This window comes from Phocoena phocoena, unplaced genomic scaffold (genome assembly GCF_963924675.1).
Source record: "Phocoena phocoena unplaced genomic scaffold, mPhoPho1.1 SCAFFOLD_226, whole genome shotgun sequence".
NCBI classification, from domain to species: Eukaryota; Metazoa; Chordata; class Mammalia; order Artiodactyla; family Phocoenidae; genus Phocoena; species Phocoena phocoena.
The window spans coordinates 21,845-40,000 of record NW_027077632.1 but is presented as its reverse complement, the minus strand read 5'-3'; the positions used below and the strand labels follow the sequence as shown (position 1 = coordinate 40,000).

The 18,156-nt window shown below is 77.0% G+C and overlaps 17 non-coding genes across 17 annotated transcripts; all 17 read right to left on the bottom strand.

Annotated features, from left to right (window-relative positions):
* Positions 1-828: 828 nt before the first annotated feature.
* LOC136143739 (5S ribosomal RNA) lies at positions 829-947 on the bottom strand. Its single transcript, XR_010658308.1, has one exon. It is a non-coding gene; the product is annotated as a 5S ribosomal RNA (ribosomal RNA).
* A 901-nt stretch (positions 948-1,848) lies between these two features.
* LOC136143738 (5S ribosomal RNA) lies at positions 1,849-1,967 on the bottom strand. The gene has a single exon (XR_010658307.1). It is a non-coding gene; the product is annotated as a 5S ribosomal RNA (ribosomal RNA).
* A 901-nt stretch (positions 1,968-2,868) lies between these two features.
* On the bottom strand, positions 2,869-2,987 carry LOC136143737 (5S ribosomal RNA). The gene has a single exon (XR_010658306.1). It is a non-coding gene; the product is annotated as a 5S ribosomal RNA (ribosomal RNA).
* Positions 2,988-3,911: 924 nt separating this feature from the next.
* LOC136143735 (5S ribosomal RNA) lies at positions 3,912-4,030 on the bottom strand. The gene has a single exon (XR_010658304.1). It is a non-coding gene; the product is annotated as a 5S ribosomal RNA (ribosomal RNA).
* Positions 4,031-4,931: 901 nt separating this feature from the next.
* On the bottom strand, positions 4,932-5,050 carry LOC136143733 (5S ribosomal RNA). The gene has a single exon (XR_010658303.1). It is a non-coding gene; the product is annotated as a 5S ribosomal RNA (ribosomal RNA).
* A 924-nt stretch (positions 5,051-5,974) lies between these two features.
* Positions 5,975-6,093, bottom strand: LOC136143732 (5S ribosomal RNA). The gene has a single exon (XR_010658302.1). It is a non-coding gene; the product is annotated as a 5S ribosomal RNA (ribosomal RNA).
* Positions 6,094-7,017: 924 nt separating this feature from the next.
* Positions 7,018-7,136, bottom strand: LOC136143731 (5S ribosomal RNA). Its single transcript, XR_010658301.1, has one exon. It is a non-coding gene; the product is annotated as a 5S ribosomal RNA (ribosomal RNA).
* A 901-nt stretch (positions 7,137-8,037) lies between these two features.
* LOC136143730 (5S ribosomal RNA) lies at positions 8,038-8,156 on the bottom strand. The gene has a single exon (XR_010658300.1). It is a non-coding gene; the product is annotated as a 5S ribosomal RNA (ribosomal RNA).
* Positions 8,157-9,080: 924 nt separating this feature from the next.
* LOC136143705 (5S ribosomal RNA) lies at positions 9,081-9,199 on the bottom strand. The gene has a single exon (XR_010658277.1). It is a non-coding gene; the product is annotated as a 5S ribosomal RNA (ribosomal RNA).
* A 901-nt stretch (positions 9,200-10,100) lies between these two features.
* On the bottom strand, positions 10,101-10,219 carry LOC136143729 (5S ribosomal RNA). Its single transcript, XR_010658299.1, has one exon. It is a non-coding gene; the product is annotated as a 5S ribosomal RNA (ribosomal RNA).
* A 924-nt stretch (positions 10,220-11,143) lies between these two features.
* LOC136143728 (5S ribosomal RNA) lies at positions 11,144-11,262 on the bottom strand. Its single transcript, XR_010658298.1, has one exon. It is a non-coding gene; the product is annotated as a 5S ribosomal RNA (ribosomal RNA).
* Positions 11,263-12,163: 901 nt separating this feature from the next.
* Positions 12,164-12,282, bottom strand: LOC136143727 (5S ribosomal RNA). The gene has a single exon (XR_010658297.1). It is a non-coding gene; the product is annotated as a 5S ribosomal RNA (ribosomal RNA).
* A 901-nt stretch (positions 12,283-13,183) lies between these two features.
* Positions 13,184-13,302, bottom strand: LOC136143726 (5S ribosomal RNA). The gene has a single exon (XR_010658296.1). It is a non-coding gene; the product is annotated as a 5S ribosomal RNA (ribosomal RNA).
* Positions 13,303-14,226: 924 nt separating this feature from the next.
* Positions 14,227-14,345, bottom strand: LOC136143725 (5S ribosomal RNA). The gene has a single exon (XR_010658295.1). It is a non-coding gene; the product is annotated as a 5S ribosomal RNA (ribosomal RNA).
* A 924-nt stretch (positions 14,346-15,269) lies between these two features.
* LOC136143723 (5S ribosomal RNA) lies at positions 15,270-15,388 on the bottom strand. Its single transcript, XR_010658293.1, has one exon. It is a non-coding gene; the product is annotated as a 5S ribosomal RNA (ribosomal RNA).
* A 924-nt stretch (positions 15,389-16,312) lies between these two features.
* On the bottom strand, positions 16,313-16,431 carry LOC136143722 (5S ribosomal RNA). Its single transcript, XR_010658292.1, has one exon. It is a non-coding gene; the product is annotated as a 5S ribosomal RNA (ribosomal RNA).
* A 924-nt stretch (positions 16,432-17,355) lies between these two features.
* Positions 17,356-17,474, bottom strand: LOC136143721 (5S ribosomal RNA). Its single transcript, XR_010658291.1, has one exon. It is a non-coding gene; the product is annotated as a 5S ribosomal RNA (ribosomal RNA).
* Positions 17,475-18,156: the final 682 nt, after the last annotated feature.

Below are 18,156 nucleotides of genomic sequence, written 5' to 3'. Positions count from 1 at the left end.
GCGGTCAGCCCGCCCAGGCAGGGGGAACGGACGTCTCGGGTATCGGGCGGTGGCGGAGGGTTTGGCCACCACCTCCCAGCCGAGGGCCGGCGTGACCCAGCAAACCCTTCGGCGCTTGGCGCCCCGCCCAAGATCCCGCACGTCGCTCACAGGGACGTGGCCCCGGGGGCTTCGGGGCCCGGGGCCCGCGGTCCCTGGGGCATCGCCCCTGCCCGCCCACGCGGCGCTAGGCGCAGCCCGGCCGCAGCCCGGGCCGGCCCTGCTGCCCGACAGCAGCTGGCCCGAAGCCACTGGGAGCCACCATTGCGTCGCCACGGCCCCTCAGCCCCGGCAAGGCCACCCTTGCCCGCACACCACCCGCCGAGCTCAGGAGCCCGCCCCTGGTGGCCGGCAGGCCCGGGGAAGCGGCCCCGGCCCTCGATCCCGCTCCCGCACCCGGCCGCGGCGACACGGCGGAGGCGGGGCTTCTGCCGGAGGGAGCTGTGGCGGGACACACCGGCGCACAGGTGGCGGCAGCGGGGCTGGGCGCCAGTGGGGGCGGCCAGGTGCAGGTCGAGGGGCTCGCTGGCCGAAAGGACGGCAACCGGGCCCGCGGCGGATTCTGGGTCCGGGCCAGCCACCCCGGGAGCGTCCGGGGTGCGGCTGCCTTCCGGGGCCGCCATCTGGCCGCCCGGCCGGCCGGGCCGGCGGGGAGCGGCCCCTCCGGCGCACGCGCGCCGTGGTGGGAGGGGCCTGAGGAGGTGGGGCCTGCAGCGGGGCCCGGCGGGGGCGGAGCCGGCGGCCACCGCCCGCGGGCGAGTAAAGGAGAAGGCGGAGCGGGAGGCAAAAAGCCTACAGCACCCGGTATTCCCAGGCGGTCTCCCATCCAAGTACTAACCAGGCCCGACCCTGCTTAGCTTCCGAGATCAGACGAGATCGGGCGCGTTCAGGGTGGTATGGCCGTAGACGGGGGCGGGGACCGCGGGCTGCCTCTTGAGGCCCAGTTGCGCTGGCGCTGGCGCCTTAGGGCCAGCCAGCCCGGCGGTCAGCCCGCCCAGGCAGGGGGAACGGACGTCTCGTGTATCGGGCGGTGGCGGAGGGTTTGGCCACCACCTCCCAGCCGAGGGCCGGCGTGACCCAGCAAACCCTTCGGCGCTTGGCGCCCCGCCCAAGATCCCGCACGTCGCTCACAGGGACGTGGCCCCGGGGGCTTCGGGGCCCGGGGCCCGCGGTCCCTGGGGCATCGCCCCTGCCCGCCCACGCGGCGCTAGGCGCAGCCCGGCCGCAGCCCGGGCCGGCCCTGCTGCCCGACAGCAGCTGGCCCGAAGCCACTGGGAGCCACCATTGCGTCGCCACGGCCCCTCAGCCCCGGCAAGGCCACCCTTGCCCGCACACCACCCGCCGAGCTCAGGAGCCCGCCCCTGGTGGCCGGCAGGCCCGGGGAAGCGGCCCCGGCCCTCGATCCCGCTCCCGCACCCGGCCGCGGCGACACGGCGGAGGCGGGGCTTCTGCCGGAGGGAGCTGTGGCGGGACACACCGGCGCACAGGTGGCGGCAGCGGGGCTGGGCGCCAGTGGGGGCGGCCAGGTGCAGGTCGAGGGGCTCGCTGGCCGAAAGGACGGCAACCGGGCCCGCGGCGGATTCTGGGTCCGGGCCAGCCACCCCGGGAGCGTCCGGGGTGCGGCTGCCTTCCGGGGCCGCCTTCTGGCCGCCCGGCCGGCCGGGCCGGCGGGGAGCGGCCCCTCCGGCGCACGCGCGCCGTGGTGGGAGGGGCCTGAGGAGGTGGGGCCTGCAGCGGGGCCCGGCGGGGGCGGAGCCGGCGGCCACCGCCCGCGGGCGAGTAAAGGAGAAGGCGGAGCGGGAGGCAAAAAGCCTACAGCACCCGGTATTCCCAGGCGGTCTCCCATCCAAGTACTAACCAGGCCCGACCCTGCTTAGCTTCCGAGATCAGACGAGATCGGGCGCGTTCAGGGTGGTATGGCCGTAGACGGGGGCGGGGACCGCGGGCTGCCTCTTGAGGCCCAGTTGCGCTGGCGCTGGCGCCTTAGGGCCAGCCAGCCCGGCGGTCAGCCCGCCCAGGCAGGGGGAACGGACGTCTCGGGTATCGGGCGGTGGCGGAGGGTTTGGCCACCACCTCCCAGCCGAGGGCCGGCGTGACCCAGCAAACCCTTCGGCGCTTGGCGCCCCGCCCAAGATCCCGCACGTCGCTCACAGGGACGTGGCCCCGGAGGCTTCGGGGCCCGGGGCCCGCGGTCCCTGGGGCATCGCCCCTGCCCGCCCACGCGGCGCTAGGCGCAGCCCGGCCGCAGCCCGGGCCGGCCCTGCTGCCCGACAGCAGCTGGCCCGAAGCCACTGGGAGCCACCATTGCGTCGCCACGGCCCCTCAGCCCCGGCAAGGCCACCCTTGCCCGCACACCACCCGCCGAGCTCAGGAGCCCGCCCCTGGTGGCCGGCAGGCCCGGGGAAGCGGCCCCGGCCCTCGATCCCGCTCCCGCACCCGGCCGCGGCGACACGGCGGAGGCGGGGCTTCTGCCGGAGGGAGCTGTGGCGGGACACACCGGCGCACAGGTGGCGGCAGCGGGGCTGGGCGCCAGTGGGGGCGGCCAGGTGCAGGTCGAGGGGCTCGCTGGCCGAAAGGACAGCAACCGGGCCTGCGGCGGATTCTGGGTCCGGGCCAGCCACCCCGGGAGCGTCCGGGGTGCGGCTGCCTTCCGGGGCCGCCTTCTGGCCGCCCGGCCGGCCGGGCCGGCGGGGAGCGGCCCCTCCGGCGCACGCGCGCCGTGGTGGGAGGGGCCTGAGGAGGTGGGGCCTGCAGCGGGGCCCGGCGGGGGCGGAGCCGGCGGCCACCGCCCGCGGGCGAGTAAAGGAGAAGGCGGAGCGGGAGGCAAAAAGCCTACAGCACCCGGTATTCCCAGGCGGTCTCCCATCCAAGTACTAACCAGGCCCGACCCTGCTTAGCTTCCGAGATCAGACGAGATCGGGCGCGTTCAGGGTGGTATGGCCGTAGACGGGGGCGGGGACCGCGGGCTGCCTCTTGAGGCCCAGTTGCGCTGGCGCTGGCGCCTTAGGGCCAGCCAGCCCGGCGGTCAGCCCGCCCCGGCGGGACCCCGCCGCCCGCCCAGGCAGGGGGAACGGACGTCTCGGGTATCGGGCGGTGGCGGAGGGTTTGGCCACCACCTCCCAGCCGAGGGCCGGCGTGACCCAGCAAACCCTACGGCGCTTGGCGCCCCGCCCAAGATCCCGCACGTCGCTCACAGGGACGTGGCCCCGGGGGCTTCGGGGCCCGGGGCCCGCGGTCCCTGGGGCATCGCCCCTGCCCGCCCACGCGGCGCTAGGCGCAGCCCGGCCGCAGCCCGGGCCGGCCCTGCTGCCCGACAGCAGCTGGCCCGAAGCCACTGGGAGCCACCATTGCGTCGCCACGGCCCCTCAGCCCCGGCAAGGCCACCCTTGCCCGCACACCACCCGCCGAGCTCAGGAGCCCGCCCCTGGTGGCCGGCAGGCCCGGGGAAGCGGCCCCGGCCCTCGATCCCGCTCCCGCACCCGGCCGCGGCGACACGGCGGAGGCGGGGCTTCTGCCGGAGGGAGCTGTGGCGGGACACACCGGCGCACAGGTGGCGGCAGCGGGGCTGGGCGCCAGTGGGGGCGGCCAGGTGCAGGTCGAGGGGCTCGCTGGCCGAAAGGACGGCAACCGGGCCCGCGGCGGATTCTGGGTCCGGGCCAGCCACCCCGGGAGCGTCCGGGGTGCGGCTGCCTTCCGGGGCCGCCTTCTGGCCGCCCGGCCGGCCGGGCCGGCGGGGAGCGGCCCCTCCGGCGCACGCGCGCCGTGGTGGGAGGGGCCTGAGGAGGTGGGGCCTGCAGCGGGGCCCGGCGGGGGCGGAGCCGGCGGCCACCGCCCGCGGGCGAGTAAAGGAGAAGGCGGAGCGGGAGGCAAAAAGCCTACAGCACCCGGTATTCCCAGGCGGTCTCCCATCCAAGTACTAACCAGGCCCGACCCTGCTTAGCTTCCGAGATCAGACGAGATCGGGCGCGTTCAGGGTGGTATGGCCGTAGACGGGGACGGGGACCGCGGGCTGCCTCTTGAGGCCCAGTTGCGCTGGCGCTGGCGCCTTAGGGCCAGCCAGCCCGGCGGTCAGCCCGCCCAGGCAGGGGGAACGGACGTCTCGGGTATCGGGCGGTGGCGGAGGGTTTGGCCACCACCTCCCAGCCGAGGGCCGGCGTGACCCAGCAAACCCTTCGGCGCTTGGCGCCCCGCCCAAGATCCCGCACGTCGCTCACAGGGACGTGGCCCCGGGGGCTTCGGGGCCCGGGGCCCGCGGTCCCTGGGGCATCGCCCCTGCCCGCCCACGCGGCGCTAGGCGCAGCCCGGCCGCAGCCCGGGCCGGCCCTGCTGCCCGACAGCAGCTGGCCCGAAGCCACTGGGAGCCACCATTGCGTCGCCACGGCCCCTCAGCCCCGGCAAGGCCACCCTTGCCCGCACACCACCCGCCGAGCTCAGGAGCCCGCCCCTGGTGGCCGGCAGGCCCGGGGAAGCGGCCCCGGCCCTCGATCCCGCTCCCGCACCCGGCCGCGGCGACACGGCGGAGGCGGGGCTTCTGCCGGAGGGAGCTGTGGCGGGACACACCGGCGCACAGGTGGCGGCAGCGGGGCTGGGCGCCAGTGGGGGCGGCCAGGTGCAGGTCGAGGGGCTCGCTGGCCGAAAGGACGGCAACCGGGCCCGCGGCGGATTCTGGGTCCGGGCCAGCCACCCCGGGAGCGTCCGGGGTGCGGCTGCCTTCCGGGGCCGCCTTCTGGCCGCCCGGCCGGCCGGGCCGGCGGGGAGCGGCCCCTCCGGCGCACGCGCGCCGTGGTGGGAGGGGCCTGAGGAGGTGGGGCCTGCAGCGGGGCCCGGCGGGGGCGGAGCCGGCGGCCACCGCCCGCGGGCGAGTAAAGGAGAAGGCGGAGCGGGAGGCAAAAAGCCTACAGCACCCGGTATTCCCAGGCGGTCTCCCATCCAAGTACTAACCAGGCCCGACCCTGCTTAGCTTCCGAGATCAGACGAGATCGGGCGCGTTCAGGGTGGTATGGCCGTAGACGGGGGCGGGGACCGCGGGCTGCCTCTTGAGGCCCAGTTGCGCTGGCGCTGGCGCCTTAGGGCCAGCCAGCCCGGCGGTCAGCCCGCCCCGGCGGGACCCCGCCGCCCGCCCAGGCAGGGGGAACGGACGTCTCGGGTATCGGGCGGTGGCGGAGGGTTTGGCCACCACCTCCCAGCCGAGGGCCGGCGTGACCCAGCAAACCCTTCGGCGCTTGGCGCCCCGCCCAAGATCCCGCACGTCGCTCACAGGGACGTGGCCCCGGGGGCTTCGGGGCCCGGGGCCCGCGGTCCCTGGGGCATCGCCCCTGCCCGCCCACGCGGCGCTAGGCGCAGCCCGGCCGCAGCCCGGGCCGGCCCTGCTGCCCGACAGCAGCTGGCCCGAAGCCACTGGGAGCCACCATTGCGTCGCCACGGCCCCTCAGCCCCGGCAAGGCCACCCTTGCCCGCACACCACCCGCCGAGCTCAGGAGCCCGCCCCTGGTGGCCGGCAGGCCCGGGGAAGCGGCCCCGGCCCTCGATCCCGCTCCCGCACCCGGCCGCGGCGACACGGCGGAGGCGGGGCTTCTGCCGGAGGGAGCTGTGGCGGGACACACCGGCGCACAGGTGGCGGCAGCGGGGCTGGGCGCCAGTGGGGGCGGCCAGGTGCAGGTCGAGGGGCTCGCTGGCCGAAAGGACGGCAACCGGGCCCGCGGCGGATTCTGGGTCCGGGCCAGCCACCCCGGGAGCGTCCGGGGTGCGGCTGCCTTCCGGGGCCGCCTTCTGGCCGCCCGGCCGGCCGGGCCGGCGGGGAGCGGCCCCTCCGGCGCACGCGCGCCGTGGTGGGAGGGGCCTGAGGAGGTGGGGCCTGCAGCGGGGCCCGGCGGGGGCGGAGCCGGCGGCCACCGCCCGCGGGCGAGTAAAGGAGAAGGCGGAGCGGGAGGCAAAAAGCCTACAGCACCCGGTATTCCCAGGCGGTCTCCCATCCAAGTACTAACCAGGCCCGACCCTGCTTAGCTTCCGAGATCAGACGAGATCGGGCGCGTTCAGGGTGGTATGGCCGTAGACGGGGACGGGGACCGCGGGCTGCCTCTTGAGGCCCAGTTGCGCTGGCGCTGGCGCCTTAGGGCCAGCCAGCCCGGCGGTCAGCCCGCCCCGGCGGGACCCCGCCGCCCGCCCAGGCAGGGGGAACGGACGTCTCGGGTATCGGGCGGTGGCGGAGGGTTTGGCCACCACCTCCCAGCCGAGGGCCGGCGTGACCCAGCAAACCCTTCGGCGCTTGGCGCCCCGCCCAAGATCCCGCACGTCGCTCACAGGGTCGTGGCCCCGGGGGCTTCGGGGCCCGGGGCCCGCGGTCCCTGGGGCATCGCCCCTGCCCGCCCACGCGGCGCTAGGCGCAGCCCGGCCGCAGCCCGGGCCGGCCCTGCTGCCCGACAGCAGCTGGCCCGAAGCCACTGGGAGCCACCATTGCGTCGCCACGGCCCCTCAGCCCCGGCAAGGCCACCCTTGCCCGCACACCACCCGCCGAGCTCAGGAGCCCGCCCCTGGTGGCCGGCAGGCCCGGGGAAGCGGCCCCGGCCCTCGATCCCGCTCCCGCACCCGGCCGCGGCAACACGGCGGAGGCGGGGCTTCTGCCGGAGGGAGCTGTGGCGGGACACACCGGCGCACAGGTGGCGGCAGCGGGGCTGGGCGCCAGTGGGGGCGGCCAGGTGCAGGTCGAGGGGCTCGCTGGCCGAAAGGACGGCAACCGGGCCCGCGGCGGATTCTGGGTCCGGGCCAGCCACCCCGGGAGCGTCCGGGGTGCGGCTGCCTTCCGGGGCCGCCTTCTGGCCGCCCGGCCGGCCGGGCCGGCGGGGAGCGGCCCCTCCGGCGCACGCGCGCCGTGGTGGGAGGGGCCTGAGGAGGTGGGGCCTGCAGCGGGGCCCGGCGGGGGCGGAGCCGGCGGCCACCGCCCGCGGGCGAGTAAAGGAGAAGGCGGAGCGGGAGGCAAAAAGCCTACAGCACCCGGTATTCCCAGGCGGTCTCCCATCCAAGTACTAACCAGGCCCGACCCTGCTTAGCTTCCGAGATCAGACGAGATCGGGCGCGTTCAGGGTGGTATGGCCGTAGACGGGGGCGGGGACCGCGGGCTGCCTCTTGAGGCCCAGTTGCGCTGGCGCTGGCGCCTTAGGGCCAGCCAGCCCGGCGGTCAGCCCGCCCAGGCAGGGGGAACGGACGTCTCGGGTATCGGGCGGTGGCGGAGGGTTTGGCCACCACCTCCCAGCCGAGGGCCGGCGTGACCCAGCAAACCCTTCGGCGCTTGGCGCCCCGCCCAAGATCCCGCACGTCGCTCACAGGGACGTGGCCCCGGGGGCTTCGGGGCCCGGGGCCCGCGGTCCCTGGGGCATCGCCCCTGCCCGCCCACGCGGCGCTAGGCGCAGCCCGGCCGCAGCCCGGGCCGGCCCTGCTGCCCGACAGCAGCTGGCCCGAAGCCACTGGGAGCCACCATTGCGTCGCCACGGCCCCTCAGCCCCGGCAAGGCCACCCTTGCCCGCACACCACCCGCCGAGCTCAGGAGCCCGCCCCTGGTGGCCGGCAGGCCCGGGGAAGCGGCCCCGGCCCTCGATCCCGCTCCCGCACCCGGCCGCGGCGACACGGCGGAGGCGGGGCTTCTGCCGGAGGGAGCTGTGGCGGGACACACCGGCGCACAGGTGGCGGCAGCGGGGCTGGGCGCCAGTGGGGGCGGCCAGGTGCAGGTCGAGGGGCTCGCTGGCCGAAAGGACGGCAACCGGGCCCGCGGCGGATTCTGGGTCCGGGCCAGCCACCCCGGGAGCGTCCGGGGTGCGGCTGCCTTCCGGGGCCGCCTTCTGGCCGCCCGGCCGGCCGGGCCGGCGGGGAGCGGCCCCTCCGGCGCACGCGCGCCGTGGTGGGAGGGGCCTGAGGAGGTGGGGCCTGCAGCGGGGCCCGGCGGGGGCGGAGCCGGCGGCCACCGCCCGCGGGCGAGTAAAGGAGAAGGCGGAGCGGGAGGCAAAAAGCCTACAGCACCCGGTATTCCCAGGCGGTCTCCCATCCAAGTACTAACCAGGCCCGACCCTGCTTAGCTTCCGAGATCAGACGAGATCGGGCGCGTTCAGGGTGGTATGGCCGTAGACGGGGACGGGGACCGCGGGCTGCCTCTTGAGGCCCAGTTGCGCTGGCGCTGGCGCCTTAGGGCCAGCCAGCCCGGCGGTCAGCCCGCCCCGGCGGGACCCCGCCGCCCGCCCAGGCAGGGGAAACGGACGTCTCGGGTATCGGGCGGTGGCGGAGGGTTTGGCCACCACCTCCCAGCCGAGGGCCGGCGTGACCCAGCAAACCCTTCGGCGCTTGGCGCCCCGCCCAAGATCCCGCACGTCGCTCACAGGGACGTGGGCCCGGGGGCTTCTGGGCCCGGGGCCCGCGGTCCCTGGGGCATCGCCCCTGCCCGCCCACGCGGCGCTAGGCACAGCCCGGCCGCAGCCCGGGCCGGCCCTGCTGCCCGACAGCAGCTGGCCCGAAGCCACTGGGAGCCACCATTGCGTCGCCACGGCCCCTCAGCCCCGGCAAGGCCACCCTTGCCCGCACACCACCCGCCGAGCTCAGGAGCCCGCCCCTGGTGGCCGGCAGGCCCGGGGAAGCGGCCCCGGCCCTCGATCCCGCTCCCGCACCCGGCCGCGGCGACACGGCGGAGGCGGGGCTTCTGCCGGAGGGAGCTGTGGCGGGACACACCGGCGCACAGGTGGCGGCAGCGGGGCTGGGCGCCAGTGGGGGCGGCCAGGTGCAGGTCGAGGGGCTCGCTGGCCGAAAGGACGGCAACCGGGCCCGTGGCGGATTCTGGGTCCGGGCCAGCCACCCCGGGAGCGTCCGGGGTGCGGCTGCCTTCCGGGGCCGCCTTCTGGCCGCCCGGCCGGCCGGGCCGGCGGGGAGCGGCCCCTCCGGCGCACGCGCGCCGTGGTGGGAGGGGCCTGAGGAGGTGGGGCCTGCAGCGGGGCCCGGCGGGGGCGGAGCCGGCGGCCACCGCCCGCGGGCGAGTAAAGGAGAAGGCGGAGCGGGAGGCAAAAAGCCTACAGCACCCGGTATTCCCAGGCGGTCTCCCATCCAAGTACTAACCAGGCCCGACCCTGATTAGCTTCCGAGATCAGACGAGATCGGGCGCGTTCAGGGTGGTATGGCCGTAGACGGGGGCGGGGACCGCGGGCTGCCTCTTGAGGCCCAGTTGCGCTGGCGCTGGCGCCTTAGGGCCAGCCAGCCCGGCGGTCAGCCCGCCCAGGCAGGGGGAACGGACGTCTCGGGTATCGGGCGGTGGCGGAGGGTTTGGCCACCACCTCCCAGCCGAGGGCCGGCGTGACCCAGCAAACCCTTCGGCGCTTGGCGCCCCGCCCAAGATCCCGCACGTCGCTCACAGGGACGTGGCCCCGGAGGCTTCGGGGCCCGGGGCCCGCGGTCCCTGGGGCATCGCCCCTGCCCGCCCACGCGGCGCTAGGCGCAGCCCGGCCGCAGCCCGGGCCGGCCCTGCTGCCCGACTGCAGCTGGCCCGAAGCCACTGGGAGCCACCATTGCGTCGCCACGGCCCCTCAGCCCCGGCAAGGCCACCCTTGCCCGCACACCACCCGCCGAGCTCAGGAGCCCGCCCCTGGTGGCCGGCAGGCCCGGGGAAGCGGCCCCGGCCCTCGATCCCGCTCCCGCACCCGGCCGCGGCGACACGGCGGAGGCGGGGCTTCTGCCGGAGGGAGCTGTGGCGGGACACACCGGCGCACAGGTGGCGGCAGCGGGGCTGGGCGCCAGTGGGGGCGGCCAGGTGCAGGTCGAGGGGCTCGCTGGCCGAAAGGACGGCAACCGGGCCCGCGGCGGATTCTAGGTCCGGGCCAGCCACCCCGGGAGCGTCTGGGGTGCGGCTGCCTTCCGGGGCCGCCTTCTGGCCGCCCGGCCGGCCGGGCCGGCGGGGAGCGGCCCCTCCGGCGCACGCGCGCCGTGGTGGGAGGGGCCTGAGGAGGTGGGGCCTGCAGCGGGGCCCGGCGGGGGCGGAGCCGGCGGCCACCGCCCGCGGGCGAGTAAAGGAGAAGGCGGAGCGGGAGGCAAAAAGCCTACAGCACCCGGTATTCCCAGGCGGTCTCCCATCCAAGTACTAACCAGGCCCGACCCTGCTTAGCTTCCGAGATCAGACGAGATCGGGCGCGTTCAGGGTGGTATGGCCGTAGACGGGGGCGGGGACCGCGGGCTGCCTCTTGAGGCCCAGTTGCGCTGGCGCTGGCGCCTTAGGGCCAGCCAGCCCGGCGGTCAGCCCGCCCCGGCGGGACCCCGCCGCCCGCCCAGGCAGGGGGAACGGACGTCTCGGGTATCGGGCGGTGGCGGAGGGTTTGGCCACCACCTCCCAGCCGAGGGCCGGCGTGACCCAGCAAACCCTTCGGCGCTTGGCGCCCCGCCCAAGATCCCGCACGTCGCTCACAGGGACGTGGCCCCGGGGGCTTCGGGGCCCGGGGCCCGCGGTCCCTGGGGCATCGCCCCTGCCCGCCCACGCGGCGCTAGGCGCAGCCCGGCCGCAGCCCGGGCCGGCCCTGCTGCCCGACAGCAGCTGGCCCGAAGCCACTGGGAGCCACCATTGCGTCGCCACGGCCCCTCAGCCCCGGCAAGGCCACCCTTGCCCGCACACCACCCGCCGAGCTCAGGAGCCCGCCCCTGGTGGCCGGCAGGCCCGGGGAAGCGGCCCCGGCCCTCGATCCCGCTCCCGCACCCGGCCGCGGCGACACGGCGGAGGCGGGGCTTCTGCCGGAGGGAGCTGTGGCGGGACACACCGGCGCACAGGTGGCGGCAGCGGGGCTGGGCGCCAGTGGGGGCGGCCAGGTGCAGGTCGAGGGGCTCGCTGGCCGAAAGGACGGCAACCGGGCCCGCGGCGGATTCTGGGTCCGGGCCAGCCACCCCGGGAGCGTCCGGGGTGCGGCTGCCTTCCGGGGCCGCCTTCTGGCCGCCCGGCCGGCCGGGCCGGCGGGGAGCGGCCCCTCCGGCGCACGCGCGCCGTGGTGGGAGGGGCCTGAGGAGGTGGGGCCTGCAGCGGGGCCCGGCGGGGGCGGAGCCGGCGGCCACCGCCCGCGGGCGAGTAAAGGAGAAGGCGGAGCGGGAGGCAAAAAGCCTACAGCACCCGGTATTCCCAGGCGGTCTCCCATCCAAGTACTAACCAGGCCCGACCCTGCTTAGCTTCCGAGATCAGACGAGATCGGGCGCGTTCAGGGTGGTATGGCCGTAGACGGGGGCGGGGACCGCGGGCTGCCTCTTGAGGCCCAGTTGCGCTGGCGCTGGCGCCTTAGGGCCAGCCAGCCCGGCGGTCAGCCCGCCCAGGCAGGGGGAACGGACGTCTCGGGTATCGGGCGGTGGCGGAGGGTTTGGCCACCACCTCCCAGCCGAGGGCCGGCGTGACCCAGCAAACCCTTCGGCGCTTGGCGCCCCGCCCAAGATCCCGCACGTCGCTCACAGGGACGTGGCCCCGGGGGCTTCGGGGCCCGGGGCCCGCGGTCCCTGGGGCATCGCCCCTGCCCGCCCACGCGGCGCTAGGCGCAGCCCGGCCGCAGCCCGGGCCGGCCCTGCTGCCCGACAGCAGCTGGCCCGAAGCCACTGGGAGCCACCATTGCGTCGCCACGGCCCCTCAGCCCCGGCAAGGCCACCCTTGCCCGCACACCACCCGCCGAGCTCAGGAGCCCGCCCCTGGTGGCCGGCAGGCCCGGGGAAGCGGCCCCGGCCCTCGATCCCGCTCCCGCACCCGGCCGCGGCGACACGGCGGAGGCGGGGCTTCTGCCGGAGGGAGCTGTGGCGGGACACACCGGCGCACAGGTGGCGGCAGCGGGGCTGGGCGCCAGTGGGGGCGGCCAGGTGCAGGTCGAGGGGCTCGCTGGCCGAAAGGACGGCAACCGGGCCCGCGGCGGATTCTGGGTCCGGGCCAGCCACCCCGGGAGCGTCCGGGGTGCGGCTGCCTTCCGGGGCCGCCTTCTGGCCGCCCGGCCGGCCGGGCCGGCGGGGAGCGGCCCCTCCGGCGCACGCGCGCCGTGGTGGGAGGGGCCTGAGGAGGTGGGGCCTGCAGCGGGGCCCGGCGGGGGCGGAGCCGGCGGCCACCGCCCGCGGGCGAGTAAAGGAGAAGGCGGAGCGGGAGGCAAAAAGCCTACAGCACCCGGTATTCCCAGGCGGTCTCCCATCCAAGTACTAACCAGGCCCGACCCTGCTTAGCTTCCGAGATCAGACGAGATCGGGCGCGTTCAGGGTGGTATGGCCGTAGACGGGGGCGGGGACCGCGGGCTGCCTCTTGAGGCCCAGTTGCGCTGGCGCTGGCGCCTTAGGGCCAGCCAGCCCGGCGGTCAGCCCGCCCAGGCAGGGGGAACGGACGTCTCGGGTATCGGGCGGTGGCGGAGGGTTCGGCCACCACCTCCCAGCCGAGGGCCGGCGTGACCCAGCAAACCCTTCGGCGCTTGGCGCCCCGCCCAAGATCCCGCACGTCGCTCACAGGGACGTGGCCCCGGAGGCTTCGGGGCCCGGGGCCCGCGGTCCCTGGGGCATCGCCCCTGCCCGCCCACGCGGCGCTAGGCGCAGCCCGGCCGCAGCCCGGGCCGGCCCTGCAGCCCGACTGCAGCTGGCCCGAAGCCACTGGGAGCCACCATTGCGTCGCCACGGCCCCTCAGCCCCGGCAAGGCCACCCTTGCCCGCACACCACCCGCCGAGCTCAGGAGCCCGCCCCTGGTGGCCGGCAGGCCCGGGGAAGCGGCCCCGGCCCTCGATCCCGCTCCCGCACCCGGCCGCGGCGACACGGCGGAGGCGGGGCTTCTGCCGGAGGGAGCTGTGGCGGGACACACCGGCGCACAGGTGGCGGCAGCGGGGCTGGGCGCCAGTGGGGGCGGCCAGGTGCAGGTCGAGGGGCTCGCTGGCCGAAAGGACGGCAACCGGGCCCGCGGCGGATTCTGGGTCCGGGCCAGCCACCCCGGGAGCGTCCGGGGTGCGGCTGCCTTCCGGGGCCGCCTTCTGGCCGCCCGGCCGGCCGGGCCGGCGGGGAGCGGCCCCTCCGGCGCACGCGCGCCGTGGTGGGAGGGGCCTGAGGAGGTGGGGCCTGCAGCGGGGCCCGGCGGGGGCGGAGCCGGCGGCCACCGCCCACGGGCGAGTAAAGGAGAAGGCGGAGCGGGAGGCAAAAAGCCTACAGCACCCGGTATTCCCAGGCGGTCTCCCATCCAAGTACTAACCAGGCCCGACCCTGCTTAGCTTCCGAGATCAGACGAGATCGGGCGCGTTCAGGGTGGTATGGCCGTAGACGGGGGCGGGGACCGCGGGCTGCCTCTTGAGGCCCAGTTTCGCTGGCGCTGGCGCCTTAGGGCCAGCCAGCCCGGCGGTCAGCCCGCCCCGGCGGGACCCCGCCGCCCGCCCAGGCAGGGGGAACGGACGTCTCGGGTATCGGGCGGTGGCAGAGGGTTTGGCCACCACCTCCCAGCCGAGGGCCGGCGTGACCCAGCAAACCCTTCGGCGCTTGGCGCCCCGCCCAAGATCCCGCACGTCGCTCACAGGGACGTGGCCCCGGGGGCTTCGGGGCCCGGGGCCCGCGGTCCCTGGGGCATCGCCCCTGCCCGCCCACGCGGCGCTAGGCGCAGCCCGGCCGCAGCCCGGGCCGGCCCTGCTGCCCGACAGCAGCTGGCCCGAAGCCACTGGGAGCCACCATTGCGTCGCCACGGCCCCTCAGCCCCGGCAAGGCCACCCTTGCCCGCACACCACCCGCCGAGCTCAGGAGCCCGCCCCTGGTGGCCGGCAGGCCCGGGGAAGCGGCCCCGGCCCTCGATCCCGCTCCCGCACCCGGCCGCGGCGACACGGCGGAGGCGGGGCTTCTGCCGGAGGGAGCTGTGGCGGGACACACCGGCGCACAGGTGGCGGCAGCGGGGCTGGGCGCCAGTGGGGGTGGCCAGGTGCAGGTCGAGGGGCTCGCTGGCCGAAAGGACGGCAACCGGGCCCGCGGCGGATTCTGGGTCCGGGCCAGCCACCCCGGGAGCGTCCGGGGTGCGGCTGCCTTCCGGGGCCGCCTTCTGGCCGCCCGGCCGGCCGGGCCGGCGGGGAGCGGCCCCTCCGGCGCACGCGCGCCGTGGTGGGAGGGGCCTGAGGAGGTGGGGCCTGCAGCGGGGCCCGGCGGGGGCGGAGCCGGCGGCCACCGCCCGCAGGCGAGTAAAGGAGAAGGCGGAGCGGGAGGCAAAAAGCCTACAGCACCCGGTATTCCCAGGCGGTCTCCCATCCAAGTACTAACCAGGCCCGACCCTGCTTAGCTTCCGAGATCAGACGAGATCGGGCGCGTTCAGGGTGGTATGGCCGTAGACGGGGGCGGGGACCGCGGGCTGCCTCTTGAGGCCCAGTTGCGCTGGCGCTGGCGCCTTAGGGCCAGCCAGCCCGGCGGTCAGCCCGCCCCGGCGGGACCCCGCCGCCCGCCCAGGCAGGGGGAACGGACGTCTCGGGTATCGGGCGGTGGCGGAGGGTTTGGCCACCACCTCCCAGCCGAGGGCCGGCGTGACCCAGCAAACCCTTCGGCGCTTGGCGCCCCGCCCAAGATCCCGCACGTCGCTCACAGGGACGTGGCCCCGGGGGCTTCGGGGCCCGGGGCCCGCGGTCCCTGGGGCATCGCCCCTGCCCGCCCACGCGGCGCTAGGCGCAGCCCGGCCGCAGCCCGGGCCGGCCCTGCTGCCCGACAGCAGCTGGCCCGAAGCCACTGGGAGCCACCATTGCGTCGCCACGGCCCCTCAGCCCCGGCAAGGCCACCCTTGCCCGCACACCACCCGCCGAGCTCAGGAGCCCGCCCCTGGTGGCCGGCAGGCCCGGGGAAGCGGCCCCGGCCCTCGATCCCGCTCCCGCACCCGGCCGCGGCGACACGGCGGAGGCGGGGCTTCTGCCGGAGGGAGCTGTGGCGGGACACACCGGCGCACAGGTGGCGGCAGCGGGGCTGGGCGCCAGTGGGGGCGGCCAGGTGCAGGTCGAGGGGCTCGCTGGCCGAAAGGACGGCAACCGGGCCCGCGGCGGATTCTGGGTCCGGGCCAGCCACCCCGGGAGCGTCCGGGGTGCGGCTGCCTTCCGGGGCCGCCTTCTGGCCGCCCGGCCGGCCGGGCCGGCGGGGAGCGGCCCCTCCGGCGCACGCGCGCCGTGGTGGGAGGGGCCTGAGGAGGTGGGGCCTGCAGAGGGGCCCGGCGGGGGCGGAGCCGGCGGCCACCGCCCGCGGGCGAGTAAAGGAGAAGGCGGAGCGGGAGGCAAAAAGCCTACAGCACCCGGTATTCCCAGGCGGTCTCCCATCCAAGTACTAACCAGGCCCGACCCTGCTTAGCTTCCGAGATCAGACGAGATCGGGCGCGTTCAGGGTGGTATGGCCGTAGACGGGGGCGGGGACCGCGGGCTGCCTCTTGAGGCCCAGTTGCGCTGGCGCTGGCGCCTTAGGGCCAGCCAGCCCGGCGGTCAGCCCGCCCCGGCGGGACCCCGCCGCCCGCCCAGGCAGGGGGAACGGACGTCTCGGGTATCGGGCGGTGGCGGAGGGTTTGGCCACCACCTCCCAGCCGAGGGCCGGCGTGACCCAGCAAACCCTTCGGCGCTTGGCGCCCCGCCCAAGATCCCGCACGTCGCTCACAGGGACGTGGCCCCGGGGGCTTCGGGGCCCGGGGCCCGCGGTCCCTGGGGCATCGCCCCTGCCCGCCCACGCGGCGCTAGGCGCAGCCCGGCCGCAGCCCGGGCCGGCCCTGCTGCCCGACAGCAGCTGGCCCGAAGCCACTGGGAGCCACCATTGCGTCGCCACGGCCCCTCAGCCCCGGCAAGGCCACCCTTGCCCGCACACCACCCGCCGAGCTCAGGAGCCCGACCCTGGTGGCCGGCAGGCCCGGGGAAGCGGCCCCGGCCCTCGATCCCGCTCCCGCACCCGGCCGCGGCGACACGGTGGAGGCGGGGCTTCTGCCGGAGGGAGCTGTGGCGGGACACACCGGCGCACAGGTGGCGGCAGCGGGGCTGGGCGCCAGTGGGGGCGGCCAGGTGCAGGTCGAGGGGCTCGCTGGCCGAAAGGACGGCAACCGGGCCCGCGGCGGATTCTGGGTCCGGGCCAGCCACCCCGGGAGCGTCCGGGGTGCGGCTGCCTTCCGGGGCCGCCTTCTGGCCGCCCGGCCGGCCGGGCCGGCGGGGAGCGGCCCCTCCGGCGCACGCGCGCCGTGGTGGGAGGGGCCTGAGGAGGTGGGGCCTGCAGCGGGGCCCGGCGGGGGCGGAGCCGGCGGCCACCGCCCGCGGGCGAGTAAAGGAGAAGGCGGAGCGGGAGGCAAAAAGCCTACAGCACCCGGTATTCCCAGGCGGTCTCCCATCCAAGTACTAACCAGGCCCGACCCTGCTTAGCTTCCGAGATCAGACGAGATCGGGCGCGTTCAGGGTGGTATGGCCGTAGACGGGGGCGGGGACCGCGGGCTGCCTCTTGAGGCCCAGTTGCGCTGGCGCTGGCGCCTTAGGGCCAGCCAGCCCGGCGGTCAGCCCGCCCCGGCGGGACCCCGCCGCCCGCCCAGGCAGGGGGAACGGACGTCTCGGGTATCGGGCGGTGGCGGAGGGTTTGGCCACCACCTCCCAGCCGAGGGCCGGCGTGACCCAGCAAACCCTTCGGCGCTTGGCGCCCCGCCCAAGATCCCGCACGTCGCTCACAGGGACGTGGCCCCGGGGGCTTCGGGGCCCGGGGCCCGCGGTCCCTGGGGCATCGCCCCTGCCCGCCCACGCGGCGCTAGGCGCAGCCCGGCCGCAGCCCGGGCCGGCCCTGCTGCCCGACAGCAGCTGGCCCGAAGCCACTGGGAGCCACCATTGCGTCGCCACGGCCCCTCAGCCCTGGCAAGGCCACCCTTGCCCGCACACCACCCGCCGAGCTCAGGAGCCCGCCCCTGGTGGCCGGCAGGCCCGGGGAAGCGGCCCCGGCCCTCGATCCCGCTCCCGCACCCGGCCGCGGCGACACGGCGGAGGCGGGGCTTCTGCCGGAGGGAGCTGCGGCGGGACACACCGGCGCACAGGTGGCGGCAGCGGGGCTGGGCGCCAGTGGGGGCGGCCAGGTGCAGGTCGAGGGGCTCGCTGGCCGAAAGGACGGCAACCGGGCCCGCGGCGGATTCTGGGTCCGGGCCAGCCACCCCGGGAGCGTCCGGGGTGCGGCTGCCTTCCGGGGCCGCCTTCTGGCCGCCCGGCCGGCCGGGCCGGCGGGGAGCGGCCCCTCCGGCGCACGCGCGCCGTGGTGGGAGGGGCCTGAGGAGGTGGGGCCTGCAGCGGGGCCCGGCGGGGGCGGAGCCGGCGGCCACCGCCCAAGGGCGAGTAAAGGAGAAGGCGGAGCGGGAGGCAAAAAGCCTACAGCACCCGGTATTCCCAGGCGGTCTCCCATCCAAGTACTAACCAGGCCCGACCCTGCTTAGCTTCCGAGATCAGACGAGATCGGGCGCGTTCAGGGTGGTATGGCCGTAGACGGGGGCGGGGACCGCGGGCTGCCTCTTGAGGCCCAGTTGCGCTGGCGCTGGCGCCTTAGGGCCAGCCAGCCCGGCGGTCAGCCCGCCCCGGCGGGACCCCGCCGCCCGCCCAGGCAGGGGGAACGGACGTCTCGGGTATCGGGCGGTGGCGGAGGGTTTGGCCACCACCTCCCAGCCGAGGGCCGGCGTGACCCAGCAAACCCTTCGGCGCTTGGCGCCCCGCCCAAGATCCCGCACGTCGCTCACAGGGACGTGGCCCCGGGGGCTTCGGGGCCCGGGGCCCGCGGTCCCTGGGGCATCGCCCCTGCCCGCCCACGCGGCGCTAGGCGCAGCCCGGCCGCAGCCCGGGCCGGCCCTGCTGCCCGACAGCAGCTGGCCCGAAGCCACTGGGAGCCACCATTGCGTCGCCACGGCCCCTCAGCCCCGGCAAGGCCACCCTTGCCCGCACACCACCCGCCGAGCTCAGGAGCCCGCCCCTGGTGGCCGGCAGGCCCGGGGAAGCGGCCCCGGCCCTCGATCCCGCTCCCGCACCCGGCCGCGGCGACACGGCGGAGGCGGGGCTTCTGCCGGAGGGAGCTGTGGCGGGACACACCGGCGCACAGGTGGCGGCAGCGGGGCTGGGCGCCAGTGGGGGCGGCCAGGTGCAGGTCGAGGGGCTCGCTGGCCGAAAGGACGGCAACCG